General features: G+C 47.4%; 1 non-coding gene across 1 annotated transcript; it reads left to right on the top strand.

Annotated features, from left to right (window-relative positions):
• The first annotated feature begins 10,826 nt into the window (after positions 1–10,826).
• LOC120365258 (U4 spliceosomal RNA) lies at positions 10,827–10,968 on the top strand. Its single transcript, XR_005580261.2, has one exon. It is a non-coding gene; the product is annotated as a U4 spliceosomal RNA (small nuclear RNA).
• The last annotated feature ends 4,185 nt before the right edge of the window (positions 10,969–15,153 follow it).

Raw genomic sequence — 15,153 nt, 5'->3', positions numbered from 1 at the left:
AAAAAGGGCCAGGCTCAGTGGCTCACACCTGTAATCCCAGCACTTTGGGAGGCCAAGGCAGGAGGATCACCTGAGGTCAGGAGTTCAAGATCAGCCTGGGCAACATGGCGAAACCCCGTCTCTACTAAAAATTAAAAAAAAAAGTAGTTGGGTATGGTGGAGATGGTGGGTGCCTATAATCCCATTTACTCGAGAGGCTGAGGCACGAATCGCTTGAACCCAGGAGGTGGAGATTGCAGTGAGCCAAGATCCCACCATTGCACTCCATCCTGGGCAACAGAGTGAGATTCTGTTTCAAAAAATAATAAATAAACTTTCTAGACGGTGATGGGGAAAAAGCTCCAAGATACATAAAAAAGAAAAAAGTCATGGAGCAGTGTATATAAGTTACCATTTGTGTAAAAAAAAAAAAAAAACCCACAGCTTACAGATGGTTTTGATTTTGTTCTTACAGTTTATGTGAATTTTCCACAGTATAGAACATGCCAACGGTTCTCAGCCATTTGACGGAGTTTAATTAAAGAGAACCAGTGCAACCCTGCCATTTGGAATCCGCTTTTGGGAGCACCCCAAGCTTAGTGACTTCAGGGTTTATTTCATACTTCTCTGTACATCTAGTTGGCCTTTCTGGTTCTGCAGCAAAGTCTGTTTACATGGTTTACAACATAATTTACATGATTTAAAGTTCTGTAATTATGGCTTCTATTTGTTGTTATATAACGTACACAGAGTGAAATTCATACAACTGTACACTGAAAAGAGTATTTCAATATACAGTTGTATGAATTTTTTTTCAGTGTACAGTTGTGTGAATTTTTTTTCAGTGTACAGTTGTATGAATTTTGAAAACATGTAGAGTTGCATAACTATCACCCCAATCAAGATACAGGACAATCCCATGACCCCAAAAGGGAACCACCATGAATCCACCCTTGCTATGCACCTTTGTCCTCAGTCCCTCCCCCAGCCCAACCCCTAGCAGCCACTCATCTATTTTCTTTCCTTACAGTTTTGCCTTTTCTAGAATGTCATCTAAAAGAATCGAGCAGTATGTAGCCTTGTTAGTCTTGCTTCATTCATCCAACAAAATACATTTGAGGCCACTTTGGGAGGCTGAGGTGGGCAGATCACCTGAGGTTAGGAGTTCAAGAGCAGCCTGGCCAACATGGCAAAACCCCATCTTTACTAAAAATAAAAAATTAGCTGGGCATGGTGGCAGGCACCTGTAGTCCAGCGACTCAGGAAGCTGAGACATGAGAATTGCTGGAACCCAGGAGGCAGAGGCTGCAGGGGGCTGGGACTGTGCTGCTGTACTCCAGCCTGGAGGACAGAGCGAGACCCTGTCTCAAAAAAAAAAAAAAAAAAGAAAAGAAAATTGAGATTCATCCATGTTGGTGCTTGCATCCAGACTTTGTTTTTCTTTTCTATTTTTCTCTTTTCCTTTCTTTTTTTTCCCCACAGGGTCTCACTCATTCTGTCACCTAGGCTGGAATGCAGTGGCGTGATCACTGCAGCCTCAAACTCCTGGGCTCAAATGATCTTCCCGCCTCACACTCTTGAGTAGCTGGGACTCTAGGCACACACCAACATGACTGGCTACATTTTATTTTAGTTTTTTGAGACGAAGTCTCACCTTGTCACCCAGGCTGGAATGCAGTGGTGTGATCTCGGCTCACTGCAACCTCCACCTCCTGGGTTCAAGTGATTCTCCTGCCTCAGCCTCCCAAGTAGGTTGGATTACAGATGCGCACTACCATGCCTGGCTAATTTTTGTATTTTTAGTAGAGACAGGGTTTCACCATGTTGGCCTGGCCAGGCTGGTCAAACTCCTGACTTCCAGTGATCCACCTCCAGAGGGAGGGATGCCTGGGATTGCAGGTGCCAGCCACTACACCCAGCCTCACTGGCTAAATTTATGTTTGTTTGCAGAGTTAGGGTTTCACTATGTTGCTCAGGCTGGTCTTGAACTCCTGGCCTCAAGAAATTCTCCCACTTTGGCCTCTGCATATGTTGAGATTATAGGTGTGAGCCACAGTGCTCCGCCCAAACTTTGTTTCTCTCTATTGCTGAGCAGTGTCTCCTCGTATGCTTGTGCCAGAGTTTAATACTGCTCATTGGCCAGGCACGGTGGCTCATGCCTGTAATCTCAGTGCTTTGAGAGGCTGAGGCAAGAGGATCAGTTGAGCCCAGGTGGTTAAGGCTGCAGTGATCACTTCACTGCACTCCAGCCTGGGTGACACAGAGAGACCCTGGTTCTCAAAAAATGAAAACCCAAACAAACAAACAACACTGCTTATTTGCTTTCTGTAATCAGCCTATTGACAAATAAGGAAGATTGAGTCTGGGTTACGAGACAGAATGCAAATGTGAAGGATTAGAGAACAGAAGCTGGGAAATTACTTCCTCATCTTGCAGGGAGTTATGCCATGCTCTCTAAAGATGACGCCTTCGGAAACATAGTCATTGTCCTTCATAATAAAACATCAGTGGGCGCCGGGCGCGGTGGCTCAAGCCTGTAATCCCAGCACTTTGGGAGGCCGAGGTGGGTGGATCACAAGGTCGAGAGATCGAGACCATCCTGGTCAACATGGTGAAACCCCGTCTCTACTAAAAGTGCAAAAAATTAGCTGGGCATGGTGGCGCGTGCCTGTAATCCAGCTACTCAGGAGGCTGAGGCAAGAGAATTGCCTGAACCCAGGAGGCGGAGGTTGCGGTGAGCCGAGATCGCGCCATTGCACTCCAGCCTGGGTAACAAGGGCGAAACTCCGTCTCAAAAAAAAAAAAAACAAAAAACAAAAAAAACCATCAGTGGACAGGTAAGTCTAGAAGACACAATTAGAAAATCCCAAAAGGGTGTGAACTCTAAGAGGAAGGTGGGTGGAAGCAGGGAGGAAACGATTCTTATTTCCTAAATTCCTCCCAGTGGACAGTGACTGAGAGGATCACCGTGAAGGCTTCTGGGGGCTGGAAACATTCTCAATCTGGTGCTCATTACACATGTCACTTTATGAAAAATCACTGGGATATGTGTACGATTTGTGTACTTGCAGGATAGATGTTGTATTTCCCTAAAACAAATTATTATTATTATTATTTTTATTTTTTTTTTTTTTGAGACGGAGTTTCGCTCTTGTTACCCAGGCTGGAGTGCAATGGCGCGATCTCGGCTCACCGCAACCTCCGCCTCCTGGGTTCAGGCAATTCTCCTGCCTCAGCCTCCTGAGTAGCTGGGATTACAGGCACAAGCCACCATGCCCAGCTAATTTTTTGTATTTTAGTAGAGACGGGGTTTCACCATGTCGACCAGGATGGTCTCGAACTCTCAACCTCGTGATCCACCCGCCTCGGCCTCCCAAAGTGCTGGGATTACAGGCTTGAGCCACCGCGCCCGGCCTATAAATTATTTTATTTATTTTAATTTTATTTGAGACAGGGTCTTGTTCTGTTCCCCAGGCTGGAGTACAGTGGCATGATCTCCACTCACTACAGCCTCAACCTCCTAGGCTCAAGCAATCCTCCCACCTCAGCCTCCTGAGTAGATGGTATTAAATGTATGAACCACTATGCCCAGCTAATTTTTATATTTTTGGTAGAGACAGGATTTCGCCCTGTTTCCCAGGCTGGTCTTGAACTTCTGGACTCAATCAGTTTTCCCACTGTGGCCTCTCAAAGTGCTGGGATTACAAGCATGAGCCACTGTGCCCGGCCCCTTTGCCTATTTTTTATTATTATTGAGTTGTTTAAGAGTTCTGTTTGTTTTTTTCTTTTTTTTTGAGACAGTTTTGCTCTTGTTGCCTAGGCTGGAGTGCGATGGCACAATCTCTGGTCACCGCAACCTCCGACTCCCAGGTTCGAGCAATTCTCCTGCCTCAGCCTCCCAAGTAGCTGGGATTACAGGCATGTGCTACCACGCCTGGCTAATTTTGTATCTTTAGTAGAGATGGAGTTTCTCCGTGTTGGTCAGGCTGGTCTAGAACTCCTGACCTCAAATGATCCACCCGCCTCAGCCTCCAAAAGTACTGGGATTACAGGCATGAGCCACTGCGCCTGGCCTGTTTTCTTACTTCTGAGGCAGCCTCTTGCCCTGTCACCCAGACTGGAGTGCAAGTGCAGTGGGATGATCATAGTTCGCTGCAGCCTCAACCTCCCTGGCTCCAGCGATCCTCCCAGTTCAGCCTCCCAAATAGTTGGGACTACAGACGTGCCCAGCCAATTAAAAAAAAACAATTTGGGCTGGGTGTGGTGGCATATGCCTATAATCCCAGCTACTTAGGAGGCTGAGGCAGGAGAATCACTTGAATCCAGGAGGCGGAGGTTGCAGTGAGCTGAGATTGTGCCATTGTACTCCAGCCTGGGTGACAAGAGTGAAACTCTGTCTCAAAAAAAAAAAAAAAAAAAAAAAATTGGTAGCTATGGGGTCTCACTATGTTGCCCAGGCTTGTTTTGAAGTCCTGGGCTCAGGGTATCCTCCTGCCAAGGTGCTGAGATTACAGTCATGAGCCACTGCTGTGGAGAGAGTTCTTAATATATTCTGGATACAAGTCCCTTATCAAATATATATTTGCAAGTACTTTTTTTTTTGCCTGTTTTGTACATTGTGTTTTACTTTTGTGTGTGTGTGCAGTGGCATGATCTTGGCTCACTGCAATCTCCTCCTCCTGGGTTCAAGCTATTCTCCTGCCTCGGCCTCCCAAGTAGTTGGGATTACAGGCATACGCCACAACACACAGCTAATTTTTGTATTTATAGTAGACACAGGGTTTCACCATGTTGTCCAGGCTGGTCTCGAACCCTTGACCTGAAGTGATCCATCTTGACCTCCCAAAGTGCTGGAATTACAGGTGTGAGCCACTACGCTTGGCCTTCATTTTCTTAATTGCATTATTTGTAGTGCAACAGCTTTTAATTTTAGTGAAGTCCAATGTATACATCTGTTCCTTAGGCGCCTGTGCTTTGGTGTCCTAAGAAGTTAGTTGATTTTTTTTTTTTTTTTTTTTTTTTTTTTGGAGAGATGGTGGTCTTCCTATGTTGCCTAGGCTGATCAATCCTGAGCTCGGCAATCCTCCTGCCTCAACCTCCCACAGTGCTAGGATTTATAGGCATGAGCCACCACACCCAGCCTAAACTGATTTTTCTTTTTTTATTGCATTTTAGGTTTTGGGGTACATGTGAAGAACATGCAAGATTGTTGCATAGGTACACACATGGCAGTGTGATTTGCTGCCTTCTTTCCCCTCACCTATATCTGTCATTTCTCCCCATGCTATCTCTCCCCACCTCCCCACCCCCCGTCTCTCCCCCATTTCCCCCCAACGGACCCCAGTGTGTAGTGCTCCCCTCCCTGTGTCCATGTGTTCTCATGGTTCAACACCTGCCTATGAGTGAGAACATGCGGTGTTTGATTTTCTGCTCTTGTGTCAGTTTGCTGAGAATGATGGTCTCCAGGTTAATCCATGTCCCTACAAAGGACACGAACTCATTGTTTTTGATGGCTGCGTAATATTCCATGGTGTATATGTACCACAGTTTCCCTGTCCAGTCTATCATCAATGGGCATTTGGGTTGGTTCCAGGTCTTTGCTATTGTAAACAGTGCTGCAGTGAATATTCGTGTGCATGTGTCCTTGTAGTAGAATGATTTTTAATCCTTTGGATATATACCCAGTAATGGGATTGCTGGGTCAAATGGGATTTCTATTTTTAGATCATTGAGGAATCGCCACACTGTCTTCCACAATGGTTGAACTAATTTACACTCCCACCAACAGTGTAAAAGTGTTCCTATTTCTCCACATCCTCTCCAGCATCTGTTGTCTTCAGATTTTTTAATGATCGCCATTCTAACTGGCGTGAGATGGTATCTCAATGTAGTTTTGATTTGCATTTCTCTAATGACCAGTGATGATGAGCATTTTTTCATATGTTTGTTGGCCTCCTGTATGTCTTCTTTTGTAAAGTGTCTGTTCATATCCTTTGCCCACTGCTGAATGGGCTTGTTTGTTTTTTTTCTTGTAGATCTATTTTAGTTATTTGTAAATTCTGGATATCAGCCCCTTGTCAGATGGGTAGACTGCAAAAATTTTTTCACATTCTGTTGGTTGCCGATTCACTCTAACCACTGTTTCTTTTGCCGTGCAGAAGCTGTGGAGTGCAAGGCCGGTAGACCCCGCCCCGCCCCCTCGCAGGGACGGTTGGGGGGGTGGGGCGCCACGGGCCTCCCACTTATTCTACACCTCTGATGTCTCTTCACCGTGCCAGACCAGAATCAAGCTCAACAGGGTCTTCTTTCCCCGCTGATTCCGCCAAGCCCGTTCCCTTGGCTGTGGTTTCGCTGGATAGTAGGTAGGGACAGTGGGAATCTCGTTCATCCATTCATGCGCGTCACTAATTAGATGACGAGGCATTTGGCTATCTTAAGAGAGTCATAGTTACTCCCGCCGTTTACCCGCACTTCATTGAATTTCTTCACTTTGACATTCAGAGCACTGGGCAGAAATCACATCGCGGGCCTTCGCAAGATTATTATTATTATTATTATTATTTAACTTAAAAGGAAGAATCTTCTGCAGAAGGAACGTTATCCACCAGGCAGTTACCTCTGGAGGCAGCACACTTTTTCCAAATAATTAAAAGTGATCTTCACACAAACTAAACTTCCATTTTCTGGTCGCTTTATGTGCCAGGCACTGTACTAAGCACATTTCACACTCTGTCCTTTACTCATTAAATCCACGGCAACCCTGTTAGGTAGGTGCTCTCATCATCCCCATTTCATAGATTAGAAGATGGAGATTCATTAGCCGGGCGTGGTGGTGCACACCTGTAATCCCAGCTGCTAGGGAGGCTGAGGCGGGAGAATCGATTGAACCGGGAGGCGGAGGTTGCAGTGAGCCAAGATCACACCACTGCACTCCAGCCTGGGTGACAGAGTGAGACTCAGTCTCAAAAAAAAAAAAAAAAGAAGGCAAGGATGGGTGGTCTTATTGTTGGGGGTTTAGATTTGATCTTTGAGACAATAGGGAGCTATTGAAGGTTTTATACAACATTATGAGGACATTAAAGCCTGCTCGGCTCCAGGTGAGTATGGGGAAGAACGCTGGGCTGGAAACCCAGCTGCCCAGAGCTGCTATGCTTGGACCCGCATTGCCCAGTAGCCTACTTGTGATTCTCTATTAGGTTTGAAGCTTAAATAAAAGATTTAAAAGATGAAAGATAAACCAATAAGTTTTCGTTACATTTAAAAATTGGATCTAGGCTGGGTGCAGTGGCTCATGCCTGTAATCCAAGCACTTGGGAGGCGAGGCGGGCAGATCACCTGAGCCTAGGAATTCCACACGAGCCTGGGCAACATGGCAAAATCCCATCTCTACAAAAATATAAAAACCCCAAAATCAGCCAGGTGTGGTGGCGCACACCTGTAGTCCCAGCTGCTCAGGAAGCTGAGGTGGGTGAATTGGTTGAGCCCAGGAGGCTGAGGCTACAGTGAGCTGTGATGATGCCGCTGCACTCCAGCCTGGGTGGCAGAGTAAGACCTTGTCTCAATTAAAAAAACAACAACAACAAAACACATCTAAAAGCAGCCAAATAGCCCTGTGCTCTGCTTCCTGGAATTTACGACTAGCGACTCCCAAACAGAGATAGTGAAGATTCAGAGACAGAAGTCCATGGACAGAGCCTCACCCCTCCCCTGCCAGGCCCACCACTCTCCCAAGCAAGTGCAGCTGGGACCAGAGCAGGTGAGGGCTGGCCAGGGTGCCCAGCTGGTCTTGTTATCAGGGCTAGTGCTCCTGGGCAGGGCCTCTTAGGTGGAGCTGGTCTTTATCTCTTGAGGTACAGAGCCCATGTGTCTGAGCTTTAAGGTGACAGGCAGCTGTATCAGCAGGCACCAGTGACGGCTGGGAGGGTCCAGAGAGTTGATGGCACAGGACATAGGACCGGTGGGCTCTGAAGACTGTGCCACTGCTGGCACCCTCTGAGTCTCAGTGTCCTAACTGTGCAAGCCAGGGAGCACTTGATCTGGTGTGGACCATAGAATGTCCTTCGTGCCTGGCACCAGGGTCAGTGAGGAGTATCCTGGAGGTTTGATTTCTTTTCTTTTCTCTTTTTTTTTTTTTTTTGAGAGTCTCACTCTGTTGTCCAGGCTGGGGTGCAATGGTGCAATCTCAGCTCCCTGCAACCTCTGCCTCCAGGGTTCAAGTGATTCTCCTGCCTCAGCTTCCCGAGTAGCTGGGACTGACTGGCGCCCATCACCACACCCAGCTAATTTCTTTTGTACTTTTAGTGGAGATGGGGTTTCACCATGTTGGCCAGTATGGTCTCAAACTACTGACCTCATCAAGTGATCCAACTGCCTGGGCCTCCCAAAGTGTTGGGATTCCAGGCGTGAGCCACTGCGCCAGGCCTAAAATGTCTTGCCTCTCTAGTATCCACGCCTGTTCTCATGACAGCATCTCCCTTCTCCATCCTTTCCCCGCTCTGTCCATGTGGTTTGGGTGGGGCGTGGGAGCCAGGACTGACCAGTGAGAATCTCTGTGTTGGCTGAGGGCTGGGCTCCTGGCTAGAACCGGCCATGTGGATTTGCTCTGGGATTTCTGCTTGAGAAAGAGACTCACTGTGAGCTCTGAGTTGGCTGAGCTGATCCAATGGTCCTTCGGGGTCCAGCCCTGAGTCTGTTGAAGGAAGACATGCCTGTGTATAAAGCCAGAACAGAGAAACCAGAGCTGAGAGAAGACAGGCTGATTGCTGATGTCTGAGCAAGTTGTTCTAGGCAGGCTCCTGGATGAGCCAAACCTTCTCCTTTTGCTTAAGCTAGTTTGAGTTGGGCTTCTGGCATTTGCAACTGGTACCAACAAACACAAACAGAAAAACAATACCACCACCACCCCACCATCTGTGAGCATGTATTCACTATCAGGCACCAGGGTAGGGGGCCATGGCAGCTGTCTGTTCCACAAGGAGGGAGTACTTGATCCTTTGTTTAAATTTGCTGGCATACATGAAATAAAGTTGTCAGACTTTTTTTTTTTTTTTTTTTTTTTGAGACGGAGTTTCGCTCTTGTTGCCCAGGCTGGAGTGCAATGGCGCGATCTCGGCTCACCGCAACCTCCACCTCCCGGGTTCAGGCAATTCTCCTGCCTCAGTCTCCTGAGTAGCTGGGATTACAGGCACGCACCACCATGCCCAGCTAATTTTTTGTATTTTTAGTAGAGACGGGGTTTCACCATGTTGACCAGGATGGTCTCGATCTCTCGACCTCGTGATCCACCCGCCTCGGCCTCCCAAAGTGCTGGGATTACAGGCTTGAGCCACCACGCCCGGCCAAGTTGACAGACTTTTAGCAGTTTTTATTATTATTTGAAAAGTCTCTGCAAACAATGCATCCCTGTGGTAGATTCCACTGTCCATACCCCTTCAAGGAAGGCCTCACTGCGCAGCTGTAGGGAGACTGGTCGGCTGTCACCTCCTGTGGGATCTGCCTCACCTGGAGCCTTGGCCACAGCCTTCCCAGGGCAGCCCACATTTTGTGTTTGAGCGAGGGAGCAGAGAGGCTGGTCCATTTCAGCCCAATGGGGGTGACTCTGACTAGTGACTCTGTCTCCAGGGACTCAGTAGGGCTGGCCAAGGCCTTGTGGAATCTCCACCACTGACTTCCCCGTCTCCCCAGCCCAGCCTCCCCAGCTTCCTTTCACTGATATGGATCCTTAAAATGGCCAGGCATGGTGGCTCGCACCTGTAATCCCAGTGCTTTGGGAGGCCGAGGCAGAGGATCACTTCTGCCCGGGAGTTTGAGGCTGCAGTGAGCTATGATTGTGCCATTGCACTCCAGCCTGGGTGACAGAGCAAGACCTTGTTTCGAACAAACAACAACAACAAAATCTTGCGCCCCAAGCTCTGTCTCAGCCTGTTCCTAGAGAAACCAACCCATGACAACTCCCTTATTACTTGTACCTGATGGAGGTAGGGAAAAGAGGTGATGGTGGCAGCGCACCCCTTAGTATGCCACGGCTAAGAACTGTGCCCGTTATCTCCTCAGCTTTCTATTGTTTTCCTCTCGTTTTACAGATGAGAAACTTGAGATTAAAGAAGAGGAAGACTTGCCCAGATAACTTGTTCTTTGCGGCTAGAAAATGCTTAAATGGGACTCAGGTCCAGACCACATTTGTATTGCTATGTTTGTGATCATCCAAACATAAAACCAGTTCCTAGGCCAGGCTCGGTGGCTCACACCTGTAATTTCAGCACTTTGGGAGGCCAAGGCGGGCGGATCACCTGAGGTCAGGAGTTTGAGACCAGCCTGGCCAACATGGTGAAACCCCATCTCTACTAAAAATGCAAAAATTAGGAGGGCGTGGCGGTGGTGGGTGCCTGTAATCCCAGCTACTCGGGAGGCTGAGGCAGGAGAATCCCTTGAACCTGGGAGGCAGTGAACTGAGATTGTGCCATTGCACTCCAGCCTAGGCATCAAGAGTGAAACTCCGTCTCAAAACAAAAACAGTTCCTGCTTCCAAGATTTTAAGGCATTTAACATCCATGTGGGAGACATGTGTGTGTGAAACACCTATTTGGGAGACATCTGAACTCTCTTTGTCACTTTCTTAAGTCTAAAACAAGGTGCGGCAAACATTTTCTATAAAAAGCCATATGGTAAATATTTCTGGCTTTGTGGGGTATGAGGCCTCTGCTGAAACTCCTGTAGCCTGCAAACAGACATAGACAACAGGTGGACAAATGAGTGTGGCTAGGTGCCAATAAAAATGTATTTACAAAAAGTCAGTGTTTCATCTTCACATGCCTTAAGAAAAGAAATTAAAGAAAAAAAAAAGAGTCAGCTTTGCGCAGTGGCAGTGTTGTAGCCAATGAGGTTATCCAAGGTGCTATTATTGCTAATTGAAAAAACTTTTCCCAGTACCCCGCTGTGACGACTTGCAATACAGTCGGAACTGGCAATTTTTGACAGTCTCTATGGAGACTGATTTTTTTTTTTTTTTAGACGGAGTTTTCGCTCTTGTTGCCCAGGCTGGAGTGCAATGGCGCGATCTCGGCTCACCGCAACCTCTGCCTCCTGGGTTCAGGCAATTCTCCTGCCTCAGCCTCCTGAGTAGCTGGGATTACAGGCACGCACCACCATGCCCAGCTAATTTTTAGTATTTTTAGTAGAGACGGGGTTTCACCATGTTGACCAGGATGGTCTCGATCTCTTGACCTCGTGATCCACCCGCCTCGGCCTCCCAAAGTGCTGGGATTACAGGCTTGAGCCACCGCGCCCGGCCCTGATTTTTTTTTTTTTAAAAAAGGGTCAGTGAGGGAAAAAACAGACAGTGGTCCAGATTTAGACGAAGGGCCATGGTTTTCCCATCCCTCCCTAAATGATCCACAAAACAGTAAGTTGAACCTTGGTTTATAGCACTTCCTGAATTCTGTGGTGCAGATACTCTGTATGGTCAATTTCTTTTCTTCTTCTTCCTCTTCTTTTTTTTTTTTTTTTTTTTTTTAAGATGAGGTTTCACCATGATGACCAGGCTTGTCTTGAACTCCTGACCTCAGGAGATCCACCCACCTTGGCCTCCCAAAGTGCTGGGATTACAGGCGTGAGCCACCGTGCCTGGACTTTTTCTTTCTTCTTTTTTGTTTTTTGAGACATGGTCTCACTCTGTCACCTAGGCTGGAGTGCAGTGGCTCAGTCTCAGGTCACTGCAGCCTCCACCTGCCAGGTTCAAGCAGTCCTCCTGTCTCAGGCTCCTGAGTAGCTGGGACTATAGGTATGTGCCATCAAGCCTGGCTAATTTTTGAATTTTTTTAATAGAGACAGGGTTTCACCATGTTGCTCAAGCTGGTGGTGAACTCTTGGGCTCAAGTGAACTGCCCATTTTGGCATCCCAAAGTGTTGGGATTATGGGCGTGAGCCACTGCACCTGGCCAGTATGGTCAATTTTGAGTATCAACATGAAGTCATTGAACTTGAGGTTGAGCTAGGTACAGTACATACCAAAACAGATACAAACAGATGTAAATAACCTCAAAAGCACAGGGGAGGCTGGGTGCATTGGCTCACACCTATAATCCCAACATTTTAGGAGGCTGATTCCTGGAGTTCAAGACCAGCCTGGGCAACAAAGCAAAACCCTGTCTCAAAAAGAAAAGAAAAAAAAAGCATTGGCCGGGCGCGGTGGCTCAAGCCTGTAATCCCAGCACTTTGGGAGGCCGAGGCGGGTGGATCACAAGGTCAAGAGATCGAGACCATCTTGGTCAACATGGTGAAACCCCGTCTCTACTAAAAATACAAAAAAAATTAGCTGGGCATGGTGGCGCGTGCCTGTAATCCCAGCTACTCAGGAGGCTGAGGCAGGAGAATTGCCTGAACCCAGGAGGCGGAGGTTGCGGTGAGCCGAGATCGCGCCATTGCACTCCAGCCTGGGTAACAAGAGCGAAACTCCGTCTCAAAAAAAAAAAAAAAAAAAAAGCATTGGTGATACTAAAACTTAGTAAAAATGATTAGGAAGTTGAGACCGGGTGTGGTGGCTCACACCTGTAATTCAGTACTTGGGGAGGCTGAGGTGGGCGGATCACCTGAGGTCAGGAGTTTGAGAACAGCCTGGTTAAAATGGCAAAACTCCATCTCTACTAAAAATACAAAAAAATTAGCCAGTCGTGGTTGTGGCACCTGTAATCCCAGCTACTCAGGAGGCTGAAGCAGGAGAACTGCTTGAACCTGGGAGGCAGAGGTTGCAGTGAGCTGAGATCATGTTATTGCACTCCAGCCTGTGTGACAGAGTGAGACCCTGAAAAGATTAGGAAGTGCTGAGATTTGAGCATTTAATATCTTTGTTTTATTACATCTTATTTAATTGTAAGTTTATATTTCTTTCTTGCTTTTTGTTTTGTTTTCTTTCTTTTTTTTTCTTTCTTTCTTTTTTTTTTAGACAGAGTCTTGCTCTGTTCCCTAGGCTGGAGTGCAGTGGCATGATCTTGGCTCACTGCAACCTCTGCCTCCCAGGTTCAAGCAATTCTCCTGCCTCACCCTCCTGAGTAGCTGGGATTACAGGTGTGCGCCACCATGCCCAGCTAATTTTTATATTTTTGAATTTTTAGTAAAGATGGGGTTTCACCATGTTGGTTGGGCTGGTTTCAAACTCCTGATCTTATGATCTGCCTGCCTCCCAAGGTGCTGGGATTACAGGCATGAACCACCATGCCCAGCTTTAAATACATTTTAAAATATAATTCAATCTTATATAATGTTGGCATTTAAAAACTGGCCCCATGGCTGGGCATGGTGACTCATGCCTGTAATCCCAGCACTTTGGGAGGCCGAGACGGGCAGATCACCTGAAGTCAGGGGTTCAAGACCAGCCTGGCCAACATGATGATCTACTAAAAATGCAAAAATTAGCTGAGCGTGGTGGTGCATGCCTGTAATCCCAGCTACTCGGGAGGCTGAGGCAGGAGAATTGCCGGAACCCAAAAGGCAGAAGCTGCAGTGAGTGGAGATTGGCCACCGCACTGCAGCCTGGGCAATAGTGCGAGACTGTCTCAAAATAAATAAATAAGTAAAAACTAGCCCACAACCTTCTTGGAGAATTGATCATGGGCTGTCCTGAGTGAACAGGAGCTGCTCCCCTGCTTTGGTTGCCTGAGGTTTAGGTGTGTGAGGCCTGATGATCGGCGAATGGGTGAGGAAAACAGCAGCGAGGGAGGCTGGACAGCTCATACAGCATCAAGGCCCAGGTCACATCAAAGGGCTGTTCTTTCCTCTCAGGCTAAACTACCATTACGTCAGTTGCTCATCACTTGCGTAGGCGGAGGGTGAAGTTACTCAAGCCCAGCCATTGATCCTTTTCAGGCTGAACCTGCGTCCTCACCATCCAAAGTCCCCATGTTTGCGAACGTCTCCCACCCTTCGGTTTGGAGCACTGACTTTCATTCTTGGCAAGGACAACGGGGAGTTTGCTTTGGCCTCTGATTTGCTGAATTGCCTTCGATACATGGCGTAACCTCTCTGAACTCCCTTTCCCCATTTCTGAGTATCAGGAAGAGCTGAGGCCGGGTACAGTGGCTCACGCCTGTAATCCTACCACTTTGGGAGGCTGAGGCTGGTAGATCATGAGGTCAGGAGTTCGAGACCAGCCTGACCAACATGGTGAAACCCCGTCTCTACTAAAAATACAAAAATTAGTTGGGCATGGTGGCACACGCCTGTAAACTCAGCTACTCAGGAGGCTGAGGCAGGAGAATTGCTTGAAACTGGGAGATGGAGGTTGCAGTGAGCCAAGATCGTGCCACTGCACTCCAACCTGGGTGACAGAGGAAGACTCTGTCTTGAAAAAAAAGGAAGAGCTGCTATGAGTCTTCGTTACCTACAGGGATAGTAGTGACTATGTGTCCATTGTTTTCATGCAACACAACCACCCTGTGAGGTAGTTATTATTCTACCCATTGTACACTTGAAGAAACTGTGACTCAGAGACGCTAACTGGCTCATACTAGTAGGTAGAGTTGTGGTTCACCTCTCCTTACCCCAAATCCTAGTTTTTCATCTTTTCTGGTATGCCTTACTGCTGCCAGAGCCCCTCCAGATTTTTACAAATAAGAGGGCCACCATGCCAGGCAGTATCTTATATTATTACTATTCTTTTGAAGACAGGGTCTCAATCTGTCACCCAAGCTAGAGTGCAGTGGCGTGATCTCAGTTCACTACAACCACTGCCTCCCAGGCTCTAGCAGTCCCCCTGCCTCAGTCTCTCAAGTAGCTGGGGCTACAAGCGTGTGCCACCACGCCTAGCTGATTTTTTGTATTTTTATTTTTATTTATTTATTTATTTATTTTTTTTTTGAGGTGGAGTTTCGCTCTTGTTACCCAGGCTGGAGTGCAATGGCGCGATCTCGGCTCACCGCAACCTCCGCCTCCTGGGTTCAGGCAATTCTCCTGCCTCAGCCTCCTGAGTAGCTGGGATTATAGGCACGCACCACCATGCCCAGCTAATTTTTTGTATTTTTAGTAGAGATGGGGTTTCACCATGTTGACCAGGTTGGTCTCGATCTCTCGACCTCGTGATCCACCCGCCTCGGCCTCCCAAAGTGCTGGGATTACAGGCTTGAGCCACCGCGCCCGGCTGTATTTTTATTTTATTTATTTATTTATGAGACAGAGTCTTGC

The sequence above is a fragment of the Saimiri boliviensis genome, chromosome 7 (genome assembly GCF_048565385.1).
Source record: "Saimiri boliviensis isolate mSaiBol1 chromosome 7, mSaiBol1.pri, whole genome shotgun sequence".
In the NCBI taxonomy this organism is placed as follows: domain Eukaryota; kingdom Metazoa; phylum Chordata; class Mammalia; order Primates; family Cebidae; genus Saimiri; species Saimiri boliviensis.
This window is presented reverse-complemented; position numbering and strand designations above follow the sequence as displayed.